Raw genomic sequence first — 16544 nt, 5'->3', positions numbered from 1 at the left:
GTTGTGTTGTCAGATACTAAGTTGGAATGTTTGCAAGTAGAGATGCTTTAAATTATACATCAGAGACAGCACCACCACTGTAATGACTCATATTGCCAGGATGAAAAAGAAAGAAAGAAGTTTAAGGAAATAAAATGACCAATACTCACCAGCACAACGATATCTTAGCAATCCTACCCTTCTACTGAATTATCACACCGTCATTTCAAATGTTAAAATTGACACATTATTGGCAGTTGTTGTAAGTCAAGACAGTAAAGGCTTGTAAAATATTCTTCATCTACCCAAGGAATTAAAAATACAGTTTCCAAAAATAAAAACTATCCTGGCAACTGCTAAAAGTACTTTCCTGCCACTTGTTGAAACAAGAGAGTGCTTTGAAAGTTAGGATTCAATTTCATGGAGGTTTTGAATGCTGGTACTTCGTTTAATGCAAGCAGTTCCTGAGCTGTGAATGAGAAACTCTTGAGTACTCTTTTCTTTTAAATTCCACCGTGTTCTGGTGTCATGTCATTGTTTTCCAGAGAAAATCAGAGATTATTTTTCATTGTAAGAGTCCTTAAAGATCATCCTGTTTCAACCCCTAGGATATTTAATCAAAAATTGCAAGGTAATCACAGATGTGTGACAATAAGATAGGAAAGTCAAGACATAAGAGGCCTAGGACTACACTCAGTGTTTTTGATTTTGTTTTATACAAATGTGAACTTCCCACAAGCATATCTACTTGTTATTTTATTGCCTCCAACTGTCATTTTGATTTGGCAGCAAATAAAAGTCGCACACACACACATATATATATATATATATAATGCCAACTTCCATGAATTGCCTCTGACTTCAGAGCAACTCAGCAGAGATTAAAAATTATTGTTTAATACAAATCCAATATTCATTATAGTATTTTTTGTTTTACAGCTGAGTTTTCATTGAAATTTGCAGGCAAGTGCTTTCTTGTGTGCTCTTTTAGAATTCATATCTTCATTTATTGCATTTTTGAGGAATCAGAAGAGTGGTAGTCTGAGTAAGTCACCTGATGATTAGCCAAGTTCATTAATTTCTTTCTTGGTCTTCTTAACACTTATTAACACTTCCTCAAATGACAGAGACAACTTTCAAAATTGTGTGTATTTGGCTAAACAATCAATTATTGGCATCATTGCAGTTACTCTTGCTACATACTAAAACCCAAAACTGAATGTGAGCCCCAAAGTGAATACCAGGAAGACTCCTTGTCTTGCAGTGATGGTGTAATTTAGAAGGACTCTGTCTTTGCAGCAGTGGAAAGAGGATTAGTCTTTGGGGACCCTGATTCAAATTTTGCTCATTCCTGTAGGCTGGTCACTTTTCTCTTCACCTTGGGAGTGGCTCCTCATCCCTCATCTCCTCCAGAGGCAGCTGAATGTACCCACTCCATGCCAGCTCCAGGGACCCTGAGTGGGAGAGGCACTGGGCCTGCCACCATTGCTGAACTTAATGGGTTTTTTGCTGTTGGGAGGTGATCAGTAAGGCCTTGGGGTTCTGGGGGCTCAACTGACCAAAACCCCAGGAAGACATACTTTTATGATGCTTACGGCATTCTATTAATGACTTGCTAAACAGAAACAAACTAACTTTCATGGCATTAATTGAAACACTGTTTTTATCATTATCCTTTCACTATTTAGGGAGAATACGTCTTGCCCACTTTTAAGCTTAGTGAGATCTACCACACAAAAAAGTGGCTTTAAGCTAAAAAAAAAAAAAAAAAAAAAAAAAAGTGGGGTTTAAGCTTAAAAAATATCAATGAAATCTAAAATTAAAACTATAACAGCAGAAGCAGCCAATCAGTATGAACAATCTACTCCTGAGACTGAAAGATGCAACCAAGACAAGAGACTAGAATAAGGAGTTCTACCAGTGAAACAGATACCTTCATAGCATAGGCAAAACCCTTTTCCCACTAAAATCTAGATCTCTACTTGGATCTTTGCTAAATGCTTTGCATCTGTGCAATGCATACTTTCTCAGATGTGATGCTTACAATCTGGTCAGGATAACAATTCAGTCTCATCTCATGGCCATATTAGAAAACAGAAGTGCTTTTCTAGGGATAAAAACTCCACCAGTGTCAGCAACAAAATGCTGCTCATGGAATGGAAAAAAAAAAAAAAAAGAAAAAGAAAGTATTTGTACCAAAACCAAACAAGTTAAAAACTATCTTATTTTAACTAACCTGTACTTCATGGAGTAATTTAGGCGTGTGTGAAGAGGTGTTAAACTTTCTATACCACGAGGTACAGAATTTCAAATCTGTTTTTAATATGTGTGCCATTGAGCAAAAAGCACAGAAAAATAGAAAACTAGTGAAGGAGCACAACTCCCCTAATTTAATTTTCATCCTTCCTTCAAAGATATTTTATACTAAACTGTTCAACATTTATTCTGGACTAAATCTGGATTAAGTCTTGCTTTTTTTACCATCAACTTTCAAAAGAATATAAAATACTTATACTGTCCTAAAATACGGCAGTTTGTTCCCAGGTTTTGCTCATACATTTTGTTGCACTGGGGCTTCTACCCTGATGTCAAAGGAATAAGAAAGACTGAAGCTTTCACCAGCTTGCCTATGCAACAAAAAATTCTCTCAGGTGCAGGCTGACTATGGATGAAGAAGAAAGCATTACTCAACACAGTAAAGTGAGCAGTGCCTGCTACAACAGTGTGAAGGGGGGCAAAACAGGATTAGCACACTTGTCTGATACATTCTCTTAAATGCATCAGGCCTTTTCACTATGATTTTGCTCTTATCTCTTCCACCAATACATTGCACAGCTTCCCTACCAGTAGCACAAAGCCAGGTATTCGTTACTGGCGTAGCCTCTGTCACTGCTGTTTAAAGATCAGCTGTCAGCTCATTTTAGGTGTTACAATTAGAAGAAAACTTAAAACCTTTAACTGAAATGACAAGCTATATTCCTACCAGTGCTGAAAACAGGAATGTAAGTTGCACAGTAGCTCAAAAGAAGCTCTTGGGTACTCTGAAATAGGCTGGAGGGTACCCAGTGTGCACAGCTGTTATGTGAGCAAAGAAATAGGCAAGGGCTGGAAATAAATATTTGCTTCTTAAGGGTTATCTGAAATATCCATAACTTTTGCAACAAATTTACAACTTTTACAGCCTACTGCTGTATACTTCTAGGTTAATTGAAGTTTCAGGGCACAGTGAAGTTTAAATTGTATTCAAAGAGTTTTAGGTCAGAACAGGTTGCCATCTTATGATGTGTGAGTTTATCCGTATCAGAGGCAGAAATTTCCCTTAAAGAGTCCTTCTCTTCTGAGAGGTTTTACAAGAGGCTGTCAATCACTGCACTATTCAAACACTGTCCAAGGATACCATATATTCCAAGCCACCTGAAAAGTGCCAGCCTTCCTTCTGAACAGTATTTCCAATCTATTACTAAAACAATGTATTTAAGTTAAGAGGCACTTTGCTGTAACCCACACCAAATACCAAAAAAAAAGAGTTTTTAAATTCATTTTTCAAAAGTAAATTGCTTTCATGTAAAACAAAATCCCTAACACTCTCACTTCCTTTCTTTTTCAATCCTCTGCCCTTCTGCAAAGTGGCTATGCTTTAGATTTCTTTGCAATTTATTAGTGGGAATGAATTTTCAACAAGAAAATATTTTAATTCTAAAATATAAATAAATATATAAAATAAATACTTATATATATAGTTTTATTGATAAATATACTAACAATAAATAATGAGTAGACAAATAATTGCATAATTTGCTCTTATTAATAAATACAAATTAATATAAATACATTTTCATAAATATTAATAAACCTTAACATTAACAAGTGGGAATTGTTAAACCTGTGTCATTTCTTAGAAGGAATATACCCTGATCATGTGCACTTTAAGGTATTTTCTCAACTTCCCAGCCATTTTTCATTACAATCTCCTAGAAACCCAGATTAATTAGTTTCTGATTACTAGCACCAGTTATAGTTCTCAAGACCTGCCATGAACACAAAGATTATTTATTGATCCTGTAAACCCTTTCATTTATTTTCTGTATCTTGGGGGCTTTTCTTTTCCCACAGAAGAAGCAAAGCTGACCAAATTTCGCAACAGTGACTTTTGCCTACCATTTGCACCACTAGTGTTGTGACTAGTGTTCCTGTTGCTTTGAGAGACTCTATCAGCTGAAGGGAGCAAGAGAAATCGTCATATTATTGTGCTGTATGAATGAGAAACATTTATAAATGTCCTACCTGTAACAGTGTTATAGGTAGTTAAACCATTTTTATGCCTCTATCATAGAGAAGCTAAACCTAAATCAGATTCTAAACATAAACTCTTGCAGCAGAGAAAAAATATCTTTGTATTTATGGAAAAGGAGCGACATAAAGAGTTTAAAACAAAAGGTCTGAAACAAAGCATGAGCATGTGTTTTTGTAGGAGAATGTGAAATCTGAATGCAAGGTAGTAATCTCCCACAAGAATGAAATTTCAGTGTTACAACAAGCTACAACAAGCAGACAAATATATTGTAAAACCTTCTGTTAGCATGTCAGCTTGTCTCACCTGGCAGGCCAGAGCACCAGACCTCTGACCAAACAACACAGACCACACATGTTGTGGTGTGTTGTTTAGTTTAGTTTCTCTTCTGTGTTGAATGGTTTGTTCTATGTTCGTACCCCTGAGTTTGTATAAAATGATCCCTTCCCGCCCTTACCCTTGTCCGCCAACCCTAAACCTAACCTATGTTCCAGATTGTTCCGTCTCCCCAATCTCCACCCAGAGCCCTACCAATCTTCTCTAGCCCCTCCTATATTTCTAGAATGTTCCATGTCAGTTATTCCCTCCTCAGTGTATGATTTGATGTTGTAAATGTGTTCCCGCCCATGTTATCCCTTATTGGTTAATTATGAATTCCATCCCACCTTGTGTACCTCCCCGAGTTGCCGCAATTGGTCAATGCTTTGGGCCCACCCCTAGGACCTCCCCGGTGTTTAAGCTGATGCACGGCCATTTACTGGGCATTTTGTGGTTCCCTCTCCCTGACTCCTGACTTGCTCCCTGACCCTCACCAATAAACCCTTCCTCTGGATCTGTAAAAGGTCTCCTCCGCACTCTTTATTCTCCCCGGACCGATCGCCCAGGCTATAGCATGGTGCTATTCTTCTACCTTGGGTTCTCTTCAGGATCCCGAGGAGAGGCCACTCCTGACAAAGGCTTGCCCAGAGTTAGCCGGGGCACAGACAGAGTGGGCAAGAAGGCGACCTGCATCACACACATATCACAAAAATGTAATTTTTAATTTCTTGCAGAGGGATGGTTTACTGTGTTGTTCCCAAAATACCACGACTAGTTGGCTTAATGATACCATTCGCCCACGTAACTTCAATGAGTCCATCTTGCTCTCTGCCATGGTAGATACAGTAACATTTAAATCTCTCACACATCAAAATCTTTAAGTAAAAATTAATCTTTTATAACATTGTAGGCCTAGTGCTTAATGCTTCTCTGTTTACACTAAATTTCCTAAAGAAAACAGCCTTATCTGTAGGGGCAGTGAATTCTTGAAGCTTCATCAGCATAAGATACACAGTTTCATACCATAAAAGGGAAATAAGCAAACAATAACTCAGCACCTTGGTTATAGATTATGTCATAATGTAGTTTTCAAATGGAAAACAATTATGGCAGTTTTTGCCAAATAGGACTAGAACACATACACATATATATATAAAACTTTGAAATAAAAAAGTCTCATTGGTGAGCTCCTTCTTACTGACAAAATGGATGAGAAAAGACATCTACAAATTTTGATCTGCTACAGAAAAGATAAGACTCACATCTGAAAAGTAATAATGTATTAGGCTTAGTTCATTCTGTATTGAAGTCAGTAATTTCAGGCAAAAGCAGCATTTTCCAAATTATGAATTATGAATTCCAGATAAGCAATGTTGGAAGAGTCAGAGAAATAGGTAGGCATTTTGCAGTATAATATGAAAGAACCCAAGACACCCCAGTTGTGACTGGGAAGTAGCTTACAGAAATTATGGTAGAAGCAGATTCTGAGATTGTGTTCTTTGCTTTTTCACTAGATCTTTCAGAGAAGAAGATGGATCACATTACAGCTCCCAGTAATGTGTTCCAACAGAGACATTTTAGGGCCCAGTTTACTTACTATACTTCATCAGCAAATGGCAGAGCTAATTCATTAAATTCTTATACTTTTTTCTTTAGGGCACAGAGAAAAAAACCTGAAGTTACAAATATCAGATTGTTCCTCAGATTGCAAGAACTTGGCTTCTAGCTTTATTCTTCATTTATCAGACAGGTGCTTCATGTGAAAATGCCACAGGTGTGGTTTAATCTCTGTTATAGTTTAAATAAAATTGGATAGCTTGTCATTTTTATGTGGAATATATGTAATTATATGCATTTTTTTTTAAATTCACAGAAGTTAAATATGTGACACCAATAAAGTCTTACCAGATATGCCTGTTACGTAATGACAGATTCCTCTGCGTTGTTTTAAGAAGTCTAATGGCAACACACTTTGGGCACCAGACTGGAGCCCCATAATATCTGCAGTGTGAATCCTTATTGCATATTCTGCCCCAGTTCTGCATGTCTTATTGATATGAGTGAGCTCCATGAATGGAGCTGGGCCAGAATACACACTAGAAAACTGTTTCACAGAGCAGAAGCACTCTGCAGTTCAGGTGTGCTAACAGTGCCTTCCAACAAGCACCTCAGCAATGTACCTATGTTAGGAGGTGAATTCATCATACTTTAATGCTTGGTCGTCCAGAATGTGTCACTTTGCCTATTTGTTTAGAGAACATACTAAATGAGCCAGGGACAATGTCTTCCTCTATGCTTAATAGAGAATAAATTTCTATAATAGAGAATGGGCATTTCAACAATAATATAAATAAAGAACGGAACTTCAGTCTCAGTTTGCTGTTCACTCACAGCATTTTTAAAGCACCAGCATCTGCAATGTACAAAGGACAGATAGAGGTAAAACTGCTTAGTCATGAAGTTGGTAAAGCTTGCTCTCAGTTTATTGCAGACTGTACTAACACAAAAATAGACTCTTCAATTAAACAAGACTCATTCCTTTGTTATTTGATACTACAGAAATTACATTTAAAACTATACTCACATAAAACAGAATCATAGAAGAGTTGAGTTGGAAAGGAACTTTTAAAGGTCATCTAGTCAAGGTCCCTTCTATAAGCTGGCATATCTTCAACTAGATCATGTTGCCCGAAGACCCATCCAGCCTGACGTAGAATGTTTCCAGGGATTGGGGTCCCTATCAGCTCTTGGGCAACCTGTGCCTGTGTTTCACCACCCTTACTGAAAAATACGTATCTAACCTAAACATACCCTCCTCCTTACACTTAATCCTTGTACTGAATGTTGGAAAAGTTATCAATGGTCCTACAGCACCAGCAGTTTCCCTTGTGAAGAGTGCAGTACAACAGGCAGTGGAGATCTACTAGTGGTGCTGGGCAGGCTCCCACAAACCAGAATGTGTGACTGGAAAACCTACTCAATGGTAACAGTAAACTTGTTGCAGCCATTTAAACTCTACCCTGGATTGAGGAGGAAATGGGTTGGAATGTGGGTTCAACCATCTGGCACTTTGTAGAGACCTTACACTGGTCAGAAACCTTGTTAGGTAAAAGATGTGTCTCAGGTGGTGCTGCTCCTCAGTTCTCAAATGGACTATTAAAGAGGACTCAGCATTGGACAAATCAAGCAGAAAGTCCATTGAATTTCAAAGGAATTTAAAACCAACGGAAACCTAAGACATAATCATCAGAAACCAGTCTCGACCTCAAATAACAGTTTGAGCTTCAGAGAGAGGCAAATCTAGACATGAATACACTTTAGCAATGAGGACGGTTCTTGCAAACTACAACTGGATCCCAGATTAAGGAGGATTAAATCTGTTGAATATTTTTTTCATTTCTGTGATGCTCCTAGCTTCCATTTTTCACTTCCTTTAAAATACAATGTTCCAAAGCTTGCTTCCAAATCCTTGCTGAATACAACCTCTTTTATTTCTAAAAATTGTTTATCAGAAATTATGTTCTTTTTGCATTTCTTAATAAAAGAATGGCATTTTGGTCTTTGAGAGCTGTCCATTGCACTTTTAAATCCTAAACAGTTTCTCTGTATATTTACTATCCAGCTCGTTGTAATTACTTATCCTCAGAAAATAGCAGAGCCACCATATAAACGTCTAGATGCTGTCAATTTAGAAACACATCTGCAGAAATTGCATCTGTATCTGAGTTATTTTCTCCTTATATTTTTGCTGCAAGAACATTAGCTTTCTGTAACCTATCCCTCAGGTGAAAATCATCATAATTGTATTTCTGTGATGCTACCACAAAGAAGGATCTAGGCAATATAAAGCAGGGTGCAAACCAAAGCAGATAAGCCTTAATGTCATAAAGACCTTTTTTCCCCCAGTAATATTTTTAGCCATAGAAAATCAAACAGATTTGTCCTATTGATGTTATGAATAAGACTGAGGAACAAATAGTTTTCTAAATAAAATAGTTTTCTGGATCAGCTGGGTCTGTAGATAAGCTAAGTAAACCTCATAAAACACTACCTTTCAGCTTCTAAAAGGTTAGGTTGTGCATGATTTATATTCTGTACATTGTATTTGATCATGGCTTTCCTTCTCTTTTGTACACCTGCATGTACCTACACACAAATATGCACACACACAAATATATATTCTTTCCCTCCACTCCACTCTCATGAGACCTGGAGTACCATGCCCAGCTTTGCAGCCTGCAACAGAGGAAGGACGTGAATCTGTTTGAGTAAGTCCAACAAGGAACATGAAAATGATCCAAGGGCTGGAGCACCTCTGCCCTCAATGACAGGCTGAGAGAATTCGGGTTGTTCAGCCTGGGAGGCAAAGGCTCCTCAGAGCACCTTTCAGTAAGGTGCTAAGAGGAGGCTGCAAGATGGCTGAGACAGACTTTTTACAGGGGTGTGGTGTAATAGGACAAGAGGAAATGGCTTTAAACTGGAAGAGGGCAGGTTTCAATTAGATATTAGGAAAAAATTCTTTACTGTGAGGGTAGTGAGACACCAGAACAGGTCGTCCAGAGAAGCTGTGGCTACCCCATCCCTGGAAGTGTTCAAGGTCAGGCTGGAAGGAGTTCTGAGCAGCTTGGCCTAGTGTAAAATGTCCCTGCCCATGGCAGGCAGGTTGATACAGAATGATCTTTAAGGTCCCTTCCAATCCAAAGCATTCTATGATTCTATGCAGCAATAAAAAACACAAATGAATGCGTTCAATGAAACCCACAGAATATGCTCAGTTTTCCCTTAGGAAAAATAACAGCCAAAATAATCTCTTTGCTTCCACAACACATTTTACATCTTATGGAAGTAAGTGATCTTTACAGAGCCACTGCTCATCATATGACAGCTCTGGTAGGACAGCTGTTTCCTTTGCATCCTCAATCTGCAAATACTAATGGCTTTAAAAATATTCACCCGAACACATCAAAGGGTCAAGAAGATAAATTTTTGCTGCTCAGATAATAGTGAAAATGTCAAAGCAACTGGCATAACTCAAATTTAAAATATACCTGAGAAAAATAGATTCAAAATGTTGACATTTTTAATTTCCAACACATTGCTATTTAATTTCCAAAGCATTTTGCTGTTACTGTTGTAAAAGATGATAACTATACAATAATTTTAGCTTTAAAAATTCCAAAGGGAAATGTGCTTCAGACAAAAAACTTGTTTTGAGCCATAAAATAGGTAATATTTGGATTTTGAATACAGATCTTGTTCAGTTTTCCTGTGTGTATATCCAGTTCTTTTCTGGGATTTCGGCAAAGGGCCATTTCTAATATATCAAAATAAAAAATTATGGAAGTGTAAATAAAGGTTTTCTACTGTATAACTATTTGCGCTAGAAAAAAATGAATCACTAAATTATTATTTGTATGTATGTGATAATATCAAGAGTCAAAGACAAGTATTCAATTTATGAGATTTCGTCTCTCTTGCCCTACTATAAACATTGAAGCAGAGATAAAATTAAAGGTTTTTGTAAAAAAAAAAAAAAACTGTGTAAAGTAGGCAGGACAAATACTGCATAAGCATTAGTATAAAATCATATGCCTAAAAATCTGTAATTATTTTTAAAATTGTACCACAATAGTGAGGGATATATGCCAAAATACATTGCTTCAATAATACACTGAGAGACAGTTCAAACGTTGCAAACTGACTCATGCTTACATCATAAAATCCACAGATGAATACTGAACTGGCAGGGAAAATACATTCTGTCCCCATACGGATATCAGTTATTCTAATGTAGATGCATTTTTACATGGTCAATAAGCTCAGCCTACAATGAATGGCCCCAGTGAATGTTTCTTTCCACACTCTGCTTCTAACAACAGTGATAACTGAAGCACAGGGCATAACTAAGAGTAATGACCTGGAAAGGCAAATGGTCACCAGACCACCTGCAAGGCCATTCATCTCAGGGAAATATTTCTCACTTCAATTATTATTGCATGGCTGGTAAAAAATTGATCTATACTAAACAGGGATGCCTTTCCATCAGCATCACAGAGCAGTGCTGTCTATCAACAAAGTTCTGCCCACAGTTTAGTAAGAGAAAAAAAAAATCAACAAAAAACCTCCCAACAACTGAACTCTAAAATTATTTACAGAAACCAGAGTATTTTATTCATTTTCCTCAGTTGAGCCACTACTAGATACTGCCTCTGAGCATCCAGTCCTCCTTCAGCTTCATACTTTGTTCACTCTTTTTGTGGACAGGATTCCTGCTGCTCCCTGAAGTTTTGTTGTGATTCATTATTATATTCATTAAATATTCTAAAATGGGCAAACATCTGTCTCCACTGTAGGAAATATTTTTTACTTAGCTTTAGCTCATTTACTGATCTAGGTCTCAAGTATTACCTACTCATTCTGTCTCTGTGACTTCTCTTTTGTCTTCCCTAAAATACTTCCAGTTTCTACATTTTATTCCCACAGTGTTGTGTTGAAGCTTACTCATCTTTCTTGCCACAATTAATGTTTTTTTCCTAAATTTCAGCTGCTTTTTGTAGTTTTCACTTATCCTCATCCAAAGCAGATGTAAAGCACTGAACTATCAGTACGGTGATATTTTACACTAAGTTTGCAAAAAAAGTAAAAATGACTACATGAGAATTCATGACCAGTAAATATCCAGATGCTTTTAAGAAATAAACAAAGATGGCAGAACTTTGTCCATAATATCCTCTTCTGTGATGTTACTGGGGCTAGGTAACATGATTGGATTTGAAAACCTTGCTCATTTTTGGAGAGCAAATCATTGGAGATATTAACTAAGAACACAAAATATTTAAGTGGGTAAATTATGAGATACTCTCCTATCTTCTGGCACCTGCAACATATTAACTTGCTGAGCCAGAGGCTGTGTTTGGAACATCATTATTAGAAGGCAAGGAATGTAATTGCTTGAATCTGTTTCTTTAAATGTATTTCGCCATTAGCCCTTTGGAGCTGTGGCAGCTGCAAGATTCATTGCCTCAACCTGTGGGGAATGAGTACGGTAAAAAGCCATCCACACAGAGAACAAAATTGTTTCATTCAACTACATATTCTAAAATTGATGTATCTAGGCTATTTATCTAGACTCTCTGTAGTCACCACCCAGAAAAAGCTGCCTCCAGGAAATAATTTACACTGTGTGTTTTCACTGCCTTTCCTCATATGGGAAAGATCATACATTTGAAATAGCAACTTTCTCACAATGGATTTTGGGTATTCACCGTACTAGAAACCTCCCAATTTAAGACAACAGAGTAGATGAAATTATTTCCAAGTGAAGTCTCCACAGATTGCCTTATACCAACTGCCTTTTCTCCCTTGTGCAATACAGAGGAATGGGGAAGAATTTGGACCCATTTATATGGGCAATTAATAATTTATATGGCACATTATCTAGTATGCTGTGCTAAAGAACAGACCTATCAGGGTTAATCCGTTCTCTTTGGATATATCCAGAGACACAGGAGCAGCAGAATGGCAGTATTCATTGTATAAAATACAGTATAATTTAAAAGTTTTATGGACTAGGAAATGAACTAACAGGAAAATTAGCACGTGCTCAGTGATTCCCACAAAGACTGGACCTAAATTTTTACTCCTGATGATATTATAGTTATAACCTCTCAGTGTAGGTAAAAGACTACCTTAAGTGGCCACAACAAAATCAAATTAAAATTATGGCACCCACCAACAAGGAAATATGACTGGAAAGCAAAGCTTAAAAGTGCCACAAACCAATAAACTGCTAACAGTGATTGCATTCTACTCTCAGCAAAAGCTGCAGATTTCTGGGCAGCATTCCTCCTGTTACTGGGGTGGGAACAACTTCAGCTCCCCCATTCACCTCAACTTAGCAGTTCTTAATTAGGTGTCATGGTCTGAGACAAGTTCATCCAACTGATGTTCAGACATCCAGACAGAAATACAAACGTTTACATGGACATTTGGAGCTAGCAACTCAAGTGATAGAGAGCAACAGCTTAGAAAAGTCTGAAAACTTCTACTCTTACAACATGTGTAAAAAGACAACAATAAAAAGAAATAAACTGAGAACAAGTTTTGCAAGTTACTCAACAGCAGAAAGATATTTTAGGTTAATGAAAGGTATATGTTTTATCTCAAGGACATTATTTCAAGGCACAAAATACCTACATACATTTATACATAGAGATGCACAAACACAAAATACTGCCTAAAGAAAATGTTAGGTTGATTTGTGTTCTATTTATGGCCTAATCCAAGAGTAACTCTGCAGTCAATAGCAAAACCAGGGGCGCAAGTCAGAGTTGCACAGGATAACAGCTGTTATTGTGTGCTGGCTTTGCATGGCAGGGTTTGGGCAGCAGGGAGGTACAGGAGCAGTTTCTGTGAGAAGCTGCCGTAAGTTTCCTTGGTGTCTAATGATTCTAATGCCCCCTGGCTCCTAGGCAGCCCTGCCACTGGCCAAGGCTCAGCCCCTCAACAGTAGTGGTAGTGCCTAGAGGACGACAGATTTAAAAAGGGAAGGAAGTTATTGCACAGATGCAAATTGTAGCCAAAAAAAGTAAGAACATATGATGGGAATAGCCACACAGGCGCCAAAGTCAGTGAAGAAGAATAGGAGGAGGTGCTCAAGGCGCTGGAGCAGATTCCCCTGAAGCCCAAGGTGCAGCCCATGGTGAGGCAGCTGTGCCCCTGCAGCCCATGGAGGACCCTATGCTGGTGGGGGAGCCTGAAACAGCATGGTACCCTGTGAGAAGCCTGTGCTGGAGCAGGCTCCTGGCAGGACCTGTGCCCCTGTGAAGAGAGGAGTCCACGCTGGAGCAGTGCACTCCTGAAGGACTGCACCCTGTGGCATGGGACCACACTGGAGTAAACTGCTCCATGTGGGATACACTCATACTGGAGAAGTGCTGAATAATTGCATGCCGTGGGAAGGACTCATATTGGACAAGTTCACGGAGTTCTGTCTCCTGTGGGAGGGACCACACACTGGGGAAGAGTGTGAGAAGCCCTCCCCCTGTGGAGGAAGGAGCAACAGAAAAAAAGTGTGGTGAAATGACCACAGCCCACCCCACTGTGCCACTGGAGGGGAGGAGAGACTGAATCTGGGGTAAAGTTGAGCCCAGGAAAGAGGGAGGGATGGGTGGAAGTTGTTTTTAAGATTGGATTTCTCATTATTCTACTCTAATTTGTGTAGGAATAAGTTGAACTAATTTACCAGAGTCTATTATACTGTGAGGGCAATTGGTGAATGATCTTTTCCTGTTCTTATATGCACACATGAGCCTTTTGCTGTATTTTCTCTCACCTGCCCAGCTGAGGATTGGAGCAACAGACAGGTTTTGGTGTATACCTATCATCTAGCCAGGGTGTTTACCACACACTCTCAATGAGAGTGAAATAATGCACACAGAGACCTGCCAAGTCTCTTGCACTGAGACTGGGTTTCAGCCTAACATACCTCATGATCAGTACCTATACCTAGAGCCCCAAACTCGCTTGGTGATAAGACATCTTACTGTGGAAAGCACCTACATTATTCCCCTATACCTAATGTTCCCAGCACACTCCAGAGCTTTGCAGGCAAGAACATCAGGAATTTGATAATGAGAAACCAGGAACAAAGACATCCAGCTGTGCTGGGCACTACGTGTGACTGAAAGTACAGGGGACTGAGATTTAGGTCAGCCTGCACAGATGTGAAATTATCAAAAACCATCCTTGTGGACTTGTGCCATTGGTGTTGGTGATTTGAGGCCATAGAATAAATTCTAACTTTTAGTGTGACAGTGTATCACTCGTAGACCTGATATAAGAAGCTCTGATTTAGACAGATTTCAAATTGCACATATTAGAACACATATTAGAACAATTTTGTTCTAACTACAAGTTAAGAATAAAACATGAAGAGCCTTGACTTGACACCTCACAGCCATTGCTGAATTATACAAACTGAAAAACTGAGGGCAAGAGAAATGTTTACTTTCTCTTTTCAAAATATAAGAGCATTTGCAAAAGCTTTTTCTAGCATGGTGTGGGTTAAATAAATACAATTTAACCCAAGAATTCCACATCACTAAAACTTCAAAACATTAGATAAAAAATCCCTGGTATATTCTGGCAATAATGACTTTGTAACATTGTTCTGAAATGTACAGTCTAATACTTTCCCACACCTCCAAGTTCATTAGAATCTGAATTTTCACATGGTCTCAGATCTTTATAAATGTTTTCGGACATAGCTGTTACTGAAGAGAAGAGTGTTTATGTGACTTACTGTTATTTTGAACCGCTCATTATGGTGTCCCTGAAGACTGGACAAAAACAAAGCATACTGTAATAGATATGCACACATACAGAAGCTATCTTGGAAAGTCAAGGCCACTACTTACAACGTAGACAAACATAAACAATAAATACTTCATGTCTTTTTAAAAAAACACGTTAGAAAAAGAAACTTCTTCACATTACTTGGAGCAAATCTATCATAAAACTCAATGTCACACTGAACACTTTTGGGAACACACAGAGGATTTACCAGCAGTGGAGCTAATTTGTCTGGTTATACTCTTTGTTTTGCAATTTGTTTAGAATAGGCTGGTTTTACCTGGAAGCAGTGGGCAGTATAAAGGCATACAATGAAAAACATCTGGACCCAACCTTGCATTAGATACTCATCTGACAGGGGCCATTGCACTCCATCTAGAGCCACTTGGCACTTCTGACAGTACCTTCAACTGGGTTAAACTTAAATCCCTTTGCAAGTATTTTGAGAGCTTATGACAACTTGAAGTAGCATAGATTTCAGCAAAATATATGCTATTTATTTGATGTATTAGTGGTTATGGAAAGCCTAGATACTTTCCTCCAGAAAGAAATACATTATAGTACACTAGAATACACTGGCATCAAGTACAAAAACTATTAACCTAAAAGGTATTCTGGGCTGCCTACGTGTTTCTTAGAGAAAAGAAAGTGAGAGGAAAAAGCTGTCTTATGTAAAATATACTCTACTTCAAGATGAAGCACTATGGAAGAAATACTGTAAGAGTTACCATTGGATTACAGGAAGGCTGGTCAAAACATTTCCCTATCACTATTAATGTTCGAAAATCTACAGTAACTGCTCTCAATGTAGTCAGAAGTTTCTAGTTGTAGCTAAGTATTTCTCCTCCCTCCCCCAACACAGACTTGAGCATTGCTACTGCAAATGCTCCTAGCATGTTCACAAGCCTCAAAACATTTGGAAATAAAGTAGTTTTTTCAACTCCATCTTGAAAAAATGCATAATTTATGGAATAATTTGCATGCCATCTTATTTGGCACCCAGAAAAATTTAAAATGAGATTTTGATTAATATCTCCACAGTAGGTAAACAGATGGTAGGGTAAACATACATGTGTTCCCAGTTCTCAAATAGCACCTCACAGACCTGAATCATTGTTTTTTATATCAATGGGAGCTTATGAAGAGAGTAATTGCAACAAACTTTAAGACGTTTTTTTCCTTATGCCTCCCTCCATTTTGATGTGTATGAACCCAGACAACTTTTGTCCACAGTCTTTTTCATGATATCTGTAAAGCACCATGGACACACACAGCTACTAGTGTGCAAATCTATTCAAAAACCTGGTTTGGAAAAATATATTTATATATAGTAAGGCAAGCATCAAGTCAGTTCTGCTTTTTTCAATGACATCTCTTAAAAATTCCTTGTATGCCAATTCTACAGTAGAGCTTCACAGACTATATGAGTCATTTACATCAAAAAGTAAAAGTTCAACTTCTAATTATAGAAATATGCATCATTGTCACTAAGTTTTAGAACAACACTCAGCACACTTATGTCAAAAATACTAACCACCCTAAGAAAGATTCCGTAGAATAGTTTGCAAAAAAACGAAAGAAATAACATTGTTTAGCAGTCCAA

This window comes from Sturnus vulgaris, chromosome Z (assembly GCF_052056855.1).
Source record: "Sturnus vulgaris isolate bStuVul1 chromosome Z, bStuVul1.hap1, whole genome shotgun sequence".
In the NCBI taxonomy this organism is placed as follows: domain Eukaryota; kingdom Metazoa; phylum Chordata; class Aves; order Passeriformes; family Sturnidae; genus Sturnus; species Sturnus vulgaris.
The sequence above is the reverse complement of the archived record's forward strand: the minus strand, read 5'-3'. Positions refer to the sequence as shown.